The sequence below is a fragment of the Limulus polyphemus genome, unplaced genomic scaffold (assembly GCF_000517525.1).
Source record: "Limulus polyphemus unplaced genomic scaffold, Limulus_polyphemus-2.1.2 Scaffold2151, whole genome shotgun sequence".
NCBI classification, from domain to species: domain Eukaryota; kingdom Metazoa; phylum Arthropoda; class Merostomata; order Xiphosura; family Limulidae; genus Limulus; species Limulus polyphemus.
In genome coordinates, this window is record NW_013667761.1 from 126250 (window position 1) to 137607 (window position 11358).

An 11358-nucleotide genomic window follows, 5' to 3' on the forward strand; every position below is an offset into this window, starting at 1 on the left:
GGGCGGTAAAATAATACCGACAAAATTTATAAATTTCGTTTATTTCCTAATAGATGTTACTAATGGTAACAGGACACACACACACACACACATATATATTTCACTCCTAATTAGTACTTGTATCAACATTTTTATGTTGGATAAAAGGGAGTGTGTGTGGGGGGTCTTGGAAGGATAGAACAGTGCTCCATAATTTTTAATGTGTGAATGGGCCCTCAAATCCAGTGGTTAAAATATCGAACTTGGTTTCAACTTTAGACTTTTTTTAATATAGTTGTTGACACTTTATGGTTTATAATTCCACCTCTGTGTTTCTAATGTTTTTCACTGAGTCTAATGTCCACACCCACGTGACGCTGTCAGCGAGACTTGTTCGTGTGTTTCTTTCTAAACTTGGTATCGTAACTATATTGAGCCAACACCCTAAACCGAGTAAACATCTAAATACTACTTCAGCGATATCGAACACGTCTTCAAATATAGAACAGTTACTCATGCTACGCCACCAGTTGTTATTTTACTTCAGGATAGACTATCAACAGTGAAAGTTTAACTTTTCGTACGTAAAGATCCAAATTATCATTTAAGAATTAAGAACTTTATATATATATATATATAATAGTACTGTCTGTTGTCTGCCCGTGTAACTACATATCTGTATAAATATAATAGTACTGTCTGTTGTCTGCCCGTGTAACTACATATCTGTATAAATATAATAGTACTGTCTGTTGTCTGCCCGTGTAACTACATATCTATATAAATATAATAGTACTGTCTGTTGTCTGCCCACGTAACTACATATCTATATAAATATAACAGTAGTCTGTTGTCTGCCCATGTAACTACATATCTATATAAATATAACAGTACTGTCTGTTGTCTGCCCATGTAACTACATGTCTATGTAAATATAACAGTACTGTCTGTTGTCTGCCCACGTAACTACTTCGCCTCCTGTTAAGGGATCTTCACCAAATTTGGTATGGAGGTTTATTAGGTCCATGGGGAAATGCATACAAATTTTCAGTTTTACGGTTCTTATGGGCGTTTTTTACCACTACTTCGCCCCCTGTTGATGGATCTTCACCAAATTTGGCATGAATGTTTATTGGGTTCATGCGGAGATACGTGTAATTTTGCCGTTTCACGTTTTGTGTTTTGCAGTTTTTATGACGTTTTTTAAACAATTATATATAAGGGAAGCAACTTTTCATATCATAAGATAATTTTTCATTAATCATGAATTTACACAACTTCCGTCCAGCTAGTTTACAATGATACTTTTATCAACTTGCATATGGAGTTATTAAGGTCTTCTATCTAACTGACCAAAGGCATTTAATAACATTACTATTTGTTTTACTATTATATAATGTATAGCAACTTTTCCAAAACAGTGGAACTGTATTAACTCTTTAAAAAAAAATCAAAATAGTATTTATATCTTTGCATTTAGGGGCAAACGTAAAAATGCATACGCTATTAGTTTGATGTACCATTTAAATAAAATAATAAGTTCCACACACACATAAAAAATCTGCTGCTTTAAATTTATACTTTAATATTTATTTTTCTGTTTCCTTTGTTTGGTAGCTTTTAACCTCTTTGAAAATGTTCTTTTAATATTTAATTGTTGATATTAAATTTATAAAGTAATTTTGTTAGTAATAATTTTCAGGTCTGGTTTTTATATTGTTGAATTCTGTTTTGTATTGTTATTTTCATTATTGACAAACGTTTAAAAGAAAAAAATAATTACAATTTTTATTCTCGACATTTTAACTTAACTTTTCCTCAGTATATTTCACTTTTTTTAGTACTATTTAACAGCGTTCAGAATAAAATATATTTTTAGATTAATTTCGTATTTTGGGTTTTTTTAAGATGAAACTTTGTTTTCGTGTTTTTGTGTTTCGTAATCATTTTTTTAGTGTTACGTTTGGCAGTTATTCATTTTAATTGTCGCCCCGAGTAAAGTACTGTCACGCACTTCATGTACGGATTGCTCTAGTAATTGCTTCAGGAAGTCTGAAAAATGAGATAAAGTGGAGCTAAATCCCTGATAGAAATAATCTTCAAAGGAAGTTCCTTTTCAAATATTTTTCGTGAAGTAGCCACTGGGCAAAAACAAACGTTTTGATTAACGATACTTTGCAATATTAGTAAAAGAAAGTTTGAAACTGAATTTAAATAGGAAAACTATTAGTAGAAGTATTTGCGCAGAGTTGCAGAACCTGTTTTGTTTGAAGAGTAAATAAAACCAAAATTAAGAATCACAAACAATTTTTATTTCTTGCTTTTGAAGTTCATATATCATGCTGTGTTGTAACGTACAGAGTGCATAATTCTTCTCGTGATTCATGGCATGCGCACTTTTTACCGACAGTACAAAATGAAACGTTGACCGTCCCATATGTGACGTCATTTTAGTGTATACTGACTGACTTACAGACAACACACTACTGTATAGTGATTGGTTAAAACAGATGACCCCTCCAGGCAGCCTTCGGCCCTTTTTTGGGGAAATAACTGGTTACTTATTTTATAGGAAATGTAGCATTTTGCGTCGGGAAGGACTGTTACATGGCCTTTTTATAAGCGAATTTTCGGTGACGTCACACTATCAGGTGTGTCAACGGTAAATTTACAGACTTGCAAAGCTAAGACCTGGGATTCGATTGCCGGCGGTGAATAGAGAGCAGACATTCCGTTGTCTTGTTTTGCGCAAAGACAAAAACATTACACTACCCAAAAGAAGTTCAAACAATGTCAATATAATTCCGACTCATACCGTTTCACTTCAAATGTCACATGACTTTCTAATCTGCATATTCAGAAACGTTTTAATATAACGTACTAAACCTCTGTACAACCTCTGAATGTTACAGTAGATAAGGTGACGTCTATATTGAAAGATGACTTTTCAACTGTGTTAGCACTGAAAGAGACTTTGAGCTGTCTTCTATTTCCTGCACATCATATTCTGGTAAAGCTAGATAGGAGTTGGTTCTATTGTCTATTGTTCAATATACTGTTTTCATTGTCGAGTTGAGTCAAACTATTCATTATTTCCGTTTAATTGCTCTGTGTTTATCAATTATTAAAACCATTATTACACTTAGATCATTTTTGATTATGTTACGCACTGTTGTCCGAGGCACGTGGATGGCTGTTCCGACTGACCTTCGTGTTCGTCGATTCTCACTTGTTACAAAAAGCCACATTTTTCTCACCACGACTTGGGTACAACTTGCTGAACGTCTCTTTCTGGATGGTCCCGGCACTCCAAGTTGATCCATATTCTTATGTTTTTCAACGTCATTAAGTACAAGGGATATCTTTATCTTGAAAATTCTAGAACTCCGATATAAACACATCTTTATGGTCCAAGCGCATGCCATCTGGAAAAGCGACACAAATCACATGCACACACATTGTGTTCAGTCGTTGCATATTTGAAACAGTTGTTATTTCATACAAAGACATAGTTTTAAAGTTCCCGAATGCAGAGCTTATGGATTTCTGTGCGATTATACTGTATGTTGGGAAACTCCTACCCCTAGCTGACTTACGGAAAGCAAACAGGGAAGAGGGGTGTGGTTTTGGCATGACAACCTTACAACGGTCTATAGGGCTATTGTTATGTATGTATGTGCGTGAAAACAATTTAGACGAAGTCGTAGTTCACGTGCATACACTCATATCTGTATGGAATAAGACAGAGATTGGTTGGGGGGAGAAGCATGGCGGCTTTAAAATAAAATATGCAAACAATAAGTTTAGGAGAAAAGATCACGTCTTGTTCAGCTGTTGGTGTAAAGACTCGTTTCCACGTTCTACATATATGAATAGCATTTGTTAACACCATAAAGAAAACCGTCACTTTGCTGATGTGAACTAAATAACGTTACAAGGTTGATTTCCTTGGCTTAGTTTCGAAACGTTCTAGATTTCTCTGGATTCTGTACCTTTCTATTCTTTTTAAACATATTCACGAACTTGCATTTAAAACTGTTTGTTTTTCTTTCTTCAGGTTTCGAATATGGCCAACCCAACTATTTCTAAAAAAATTACTGAAGTGATGGAGGCATTTATCACGGAAACACAGTTGTATTTAATTTCTTTCTTTTCTTTTTGTGACCATAATTTCAGTTTAGTGTGAACATAAATTTTTGGTATTTTAGAGAACTCAAAATCGTGACCCTTTTCAGTGGAATTCCCTTGTGACGTCACTAAGAATTAAACAATAGGCGACAAGCACAAAGTACGTACAATTTGTGCATATCGTACAAGTTTTTGTTAAACCTGATACTACGAATGAAACCGATAAACATGTTTTATAGAACATGGAGAATTCACAAAAGAAAAAACATTTCAGACATATTCAAAAGTTGGCTAGCTTTTACAGATTGCAGAAACAAAAATGCAAAAGCCCGTCGTCGTAAATTTGGCTAAATTAGTTACCTTACATCAATATGCTCAATACATATTATTAAATAATAACTCAAACATTAAATTTTGTACTGTATTCGTAAATAAGAACAAAGAGAAACACTATAATTTTTATTGAATTTTGGAGCGGGCGAGGTGGGTTCGAATCCGTGTAATACTACAGAATATCCTCTCCTCTCATTAAAGCTGTGCGTTATAAGAGTAACAATCAATCCCTTATCGTGGATGGTAAGGTGCTTGGTTTCCGTCCCTTTTTGTCAATAGTTCGAAGTTAGGGACGGCAGCAGATAGCCTTATTAGCTTTGACTTAAATACAAAAATACTTCACTGTTTCTATATTGCTCAATAAACATAGAAAATGCAAAATAACGTAGGAAAAATGTAAGTGTATAATTGTCTTCTGTATTGAGTAACTTGATCCTAGTGGTAAGTGTTAATTTCTTTCAGGTTTAAACTAATTTTTAAGAGCTAGAATGATTGAGATGGGTTGCCTTCTTTTTGATCTACAAATAAGTTGTAACGGTGAAAACTTCTAGGAGTGGAGTTTTCAATCTATACATGTTTAATTCCACATGTACTATTTGAGCAATTTTAGTAATTACATGATGTGTTTTATGTTCTTAAGCCTTCTGATCACATTCATGTGTATTTGGTGTTGTGAGCATTTTAGTTCAACACTACTTTAAAAGTGGCGGGAAAATCCCGATTTCATGTAATATATTCTGTTATGATAATAATAATACTCAGTTTCTGTTTGACCTGAAAATGAGCATGTGCACTCACTTCGTTTCAACAGCTATAAATATACGTTAGTAGACATTTTGTACAACAACATATTAAAAGCTTAAAAGAGGGTTTAAAAAGTTCTCAAGTTAGGTCCTAGTATAACGTTAATATTTATTGATAGTATTAAGTACGGCAAAATTTAGCCCAAACTAAACTAAAGCAATAAACGTACACAAGTTAGTGTTAATTTATCTCTCTATCGAATATATGCCGTACTTAAAGGCTTAGCTAATGTTAAGCCTAAGAATAGGTAGTTATTTCAATGTACGTTTATATATTGCGTTTAGAAACGGATAAATATGAATTCATTTAACTATCAGTTGCAGATGTAAGAAATGTTAAGATGTGACAAAACAGGATCCTGCGTTTACAAAATCTTTATTTTAAAGTACACTGAAATATTTCTTTAGCTTAACCTTTTAGAGAATAGCTAGCTCTGGAGTTCGCTAAGATCCCTGTTTGTAGTTGTGGTTTACAAGCAGATGCAAAGTCAGCACAAGTGATGCAAAGTACGTATACAGCTAAAAAAGCAATTTGTGAATATATAGAGAGAAACTGAGTGAAACGTATTGTTTGTCTGGACTGTATCGGTTTCATTTAAACTGTAGCAACGTTTGTACGCGTTCGTTATTTCTAAGTCACTTTAAAACAACGAAACACAGCTAAAAAAGCAATTTGTGAATATAGATAGAAACTGAGTGAAACATATTGTTTGTCTGAATTGCATCGGTTTCATTTAAACTGTAGCAACGTTTGTACGCGTTCGGTATTTCTAAGTCACGTTAAAACAACGAAAACGACCGAAATCGTCACACACACACCTACAGTCATGTTTTATATTTTGAGTTTTGCCTTTTTTGGTATCATTGTTAAACTACCAAAATGTGTCATCATATATTAACTTACTCTCCCTCCGTGAGGGCCTTTTTTGGTATCATTGTTAAACTACCAAAATGTGTCATCATATATTAACTTACTCTCCCTCCGTGAGGGAAAAAGAAACTTTCAGGGGTTTTCTTTCAGAATATTTTCTGGGAGAAAGGAGGAGGAGGGTATATGGTCACTGATGTGGCGTTGAGCATTCTAATACTGAAGGGTGCGGTATGTATAAACATGGTCTGGTTGTATTCCCCAATATTTTTGTACAGGTATGTCTAATAAGGTACAGTTTTAAGATATCGAGTGTTCTCACGCCAAAATTTGCCATCTAAAAATAAAATCCTCGATTGGTGCAAAAAATTTGGGGAGGGGGAGGAGATGAGTGGTTTTGATCACCCCCTGCCCTGTGGATATAAAATCCCTATACTCTTTACAATGTTTATTTAATTTGTTCGTGTGAATAATAGTTTGAAGTTAAGTCTTTATATTTAGTTTGTAATACAATGTGTAGTTTTCATTGCGTTTCTGTGTTCCAGTCTCTATATCTAGTTTTGGACGAAGTTTTTTTCACTTTTAGTATTTTATGTTGGCTTGTCACGTGATTCTTCAGTTTTACTGTTGACATCTTTTTTTTAAAAAAAACAACAACAAAGACATCAGTCATTTTTCATGTTTGACATACTGTTTCAGGAATTTTTCTAGTCATTTTTGGTAACTTGTCTGATAAAGGTAACAGTCACAGCGCGCGATTCAGTTACTCTCCAACACCGCATGTTGGCAGCATACAAGATGTATAGCTGCAAAAATAAATCTTAATGTCGGAACTATACCTTTTTAACAGTGATATCGTATCAGTGGTAGCCAAGCAAATAAACAGTCGTAACTTAGCAACGGCAAAACGAGATTTTGTTTACGAATTGGAATTCCGCTACTAATGGTTTGTGGAACTGGATTTCTAAGACTTTGTTATATTTCTAAGAAGTTTTATATTTTATATCGCCACTAAGCTATCCCCTAATTCATGTGTGTTTTGAAGGTAATCATGTCTTTAATTATGACACCCAGTTTTATCCTTAGATGCTCTTGTCTTTTACCCACTAAGCGTAAAATCGATAAGTAAAAATGCTGCTCTTACATATAAAACACGTAAGTATTGTGTGCTTTGTAATTGCTAAAACAGTTATTACAGTCTAGATAAGGCAACATATATGTATTGATTTGAAAAAACGAATGGAATTTTAACATTTTACAGTTTAAAATAAGTTTGCGTTGACAGTGCGTCGTGGCGTTGATTTTTGTTGAATTCCCCGCAAGGGCTCTCTGTGCTAGTCGTCCCTACATTTAAATGATTTACTAGAAGAAAGACAAATAGTCAAGTCAGCTTGTGGGATATTCTAATCGAACGGTAAGATTTGACTGTCATTCTTAAAATGCAAATTTCCGAACCCGATTTTTGTTTCGACGTTAAAAGGGCGTCAGCACACTAACAACTGGGCTGCGAGTGGCCTAATGTCATGGTCAATTCTGTTTTTATCAACGTTTCGCCCCCCCCCCAATGGCACAGCGGTATGTCTGCGGACTTACAACGCTAGAAACCGGGTTTCGATACCCGTAGTGGGCAGAACACAGATAGCCCAATGTGTAGTTTTGTGCTTAACTTAAAACAAACAATCAACGTTTCTGAATGCTAAATTTTCCAAACTTCGGTTTTATTTTTCCGACATATTACCGTATTTTCTAACAGCTAAGCACGTAACATAAACTTTAGAAATCTTATTACTTCCAACGATTCAGTAGTAGCGTGCCAGACAATGGAGCTGAGATTTCATGGTTTGAGTCCTGTTACCGTAGGAAAAAAAGCGCGCTATAAAGTTTGAGATTGTGGGTGCGTTATAAGAGTGACGTTCACATCCCACTATTCGGTCTGACAAGAGTAATAACAGTTAGCGGTAGGGAGTTCTGATTTGGTTTCGTTCTTGTCAAAAATAAAAAACGTCTAGCACAGACAGCTTTCATGAAGCTTTGCACAAAATGACCCCCCCCCCAAAAAAAAAAAAAAAAAAACAACTAATTTGAACATGGAATCTGATGCGTAGTAACTACAAATGTATTTCAAAAACTCCGGGAAACATTGTACATGGAACAGTCTTTTTCTCATTTGCAAATTTCCTGTCAGCCATTTGGAGTAACCGGATTGAATTGCGAGTAACAAGAGAACAACAACATGTATTTTGAAACTTCCTGGTAGCGAGGTTTGTGTCGCTGCATATCCATTGTAATGTTTGTGTTGATATAGGAAGTTTTTCATTGAAAATAGTGTCGGTGTCTATGGGCTGATTTCTGGACATTATCTTAGTTTTCGTGGATAAAATATCAGCTGTTGTTTATTAACATATAAACATAAAATGATAATTATAAAATATATGTATACGAACTTTTAGTTCACTAAAAGCGTCGATAGATTCTTGCAATCAAACATTTGTTTTAAACTGTACCTTTTATAGGGTTTTACTGTTTTGTATTAAATCCACAGTTTTCTCAAAAGGTGGATAAAAAAAATGTCTATCTTTTTTTGTTATATGTACTTTGTGTTGATTTTTATTTTCAATTCCCCTTAACAAACATTAAGTCTCTTAAACTACTAACGAAGCTGAAAGTGGTAAACATATTTTAAAAAATCCACTGAGACTTAAGAATCCAGTTACGAAAGTGTGTGGTTTGATCTATAATTAGAATATCGGCACTAAAGCACCAAAGCTGTGAAGTTAAAATGGTAGTACGAGTAAGGCAACAACAATACACACGTACCGAGAGCAGCTGTGGACTGCTCTTTCCAAAAATGTAAAGTATCGCAATTCACCTGCTCGTAAAATCAATTTTTCTGTGTGTATGGGAACGGTGCGTATTAGCGAACGAGACTAAATGTTTATGTGTAGGATTTCGCGCAAAACTACTCGAGGGCTACTCGCGTTTTGAAGGTCTTTTATTTATCATTAACCTATTTATGATATATATTTTTATCTATCGGAAACCCGGACTGTGAATCGGAGGGTTCATGGTTCGTGTCCTGTTGCTTCCAATCTGTACTCCGCACTTTTGGGTCGTGGATGCGTTATACGAGCGATGGTCAATTTTCACTATTACTACTTGGTCAGACAAGTTTGTGGTGGGTGCTGTTGACTAGCTGTCTTCTCTAAATTCTATCGCTTTAGAATTTGGGACGGCTACCCGCATACAGCCCTCGTGTAGGTTGGGGCAAATATGATAAAATAAACAAGCGTATGGAGAAGAAATGTATCCTGTGTCATGCTAGCTTGATAAACTTATTTAAGGAATGTAGATATACAACCAACTTTCATGATATATTAATTTTTGTTTAGTTACTCGAGATCGCACAGTAACCAATAGTTGTTATTAAACCAAACACAAGTTATATGGCTAATCTGGTAACATTTCCTGTACATTTAAGTTTACTTATTGCATGTAAGGAGTTTTTAACGCACTTAAAATTTAACGTAAATGATCTTCCATCACTTCACTGACGTCATGAACAAAAAATGCATTTATCATACGAGATAAGTTCACATATTAACATCAGAAACTGTTTACTTCCTCTGGTGATATATTTACCTTAATTTAAGTTTCAGATTATGTAAATTGTTTAAAGACAATTTTAAGGTTGTTTTAACATCTGCCACACGAGCCAGCCCGGCATCTTGAAAGGTTTGGGTAGTTTTGATTAGACCAAAAGAAGGCGTTTGGCATAATTTTCGAAGTCCAGGTCGCTGGACCAGACCCGTGACCTGACCCGAGATCATGGGAGCTAACATGGAGAAGTTAACTTGTAAATATAAAGTAAAAAATGTGTTTGTGAATGTGATGGTTTAAGTGTAGCGATTAAGCTAAACCGTGGGTCGAGGTGGGACGAGGGAAGAGATTATTCGAAGATATCTAAATCTATTTGACATACCAGCTGAACCGGAGTTTCGTCAATAGATTACTGTACTGACTGCGAATCATTAAAAAAACAAAAACATGCATAATAGTATCGTTGCCTTCGAAAGGGGTGATTGGAATCGTATAAAAGAAATCATTAGTTTCAATATTTTGTGAAACTAACTGTACAGTAAAGCCAAAGATGCAGTGTTGAATTTGAAGCAGATGCACGATGTATTACTAGATGATTTCCCTAGCGATTCTCAAATTAAAAATGACATTTCTGCAATGAAGAATAAATATAAGAAAGATGATATAATGTCCAGTATGGTACCACCACAGTATAATCCATATAGATGTCATCATGTCATATTTTCATTAATATTTTGTAGAAATTGTGCCGAGCTTCATTCAAACAACCCTAAATCACCGTATTTCGGAATGACCCCACCCCTGTTGACCATCCTAGGCCTAGTACTAAAAAATGCTAGGCTGGATCGTGTGGCAGGTTTTAATGTACCTCTCAATTTCTGCAATGAAGAGTAAATATCAGAAGGACGGTATAATGCCCAGTATGGTACCACCATAGTATAATCTATATGGATGTCATTAATATTTAGTTGTCTCTTTTTGTTCGTCTTAGAATTTGTGCCGAGCGTCATTCATCGAGATCTAATGAAATAACCCTAAATCACTGATTTTCGGAATGATTCTTCTGTTGACAATCCTAGGCTCAGTACTAAAAGATGCTGTGCTGGCTCATGTGACAGCTGTTAAAGACTAAATTATCATACGCGCATCAGATTGAATTTTTGGACTGGGATCGTCTGATGAAATTTGTTGATTTTTTAAAATTTATCATGATATTAAGAAGAGGTCATCTTACACGTAAAAGGGTCAACCATATATAACACGAAAACATCGGCTTATTCTATGAATAACATATTTTGAAATGTCTTTAAGAATTACTTAAGTAGGTTAATTTAGATTTAGTTATGGATAAGGGGGAAAAGGTGGATTAACTTGGATTAGTTTAATGTTTTATATAGGAAGGAGAGGGATGGTGTATTGTTTTGTTGTTTTTTTAGCTCAAATGTACAGGCATTTCAAATAAACGTAAACTTTGATCATGTTGATTTTAGTGTTTATTTAACATTCTAAAACATAAGCGGTGAAATATAAGATAGTGTTGCGTCAGCGAGGTCACGTGACTAGTATCACGCCACTTCTTTCTCGAACCTTCGGGAGATTACTAGATTGGGGTAGTCTGGTATATATAAGATGATCACAACGTGACGGGAC

At 34.8% G+C, this 11358-nt stretch overlaps 1 protein-coding gene across 1 annotated transcript in view; it reads left to right on the forward strand.

The window, feature by feature from the left end:
* Positions 1-11358, forward strand: part of LOC106466105 (sodium/calcium exchanger 3-like) — a 53725-nt gene that overhangs the window by 9245 nt on the left and 33122 nt on the right. The window lies entirely within an intron of this gene.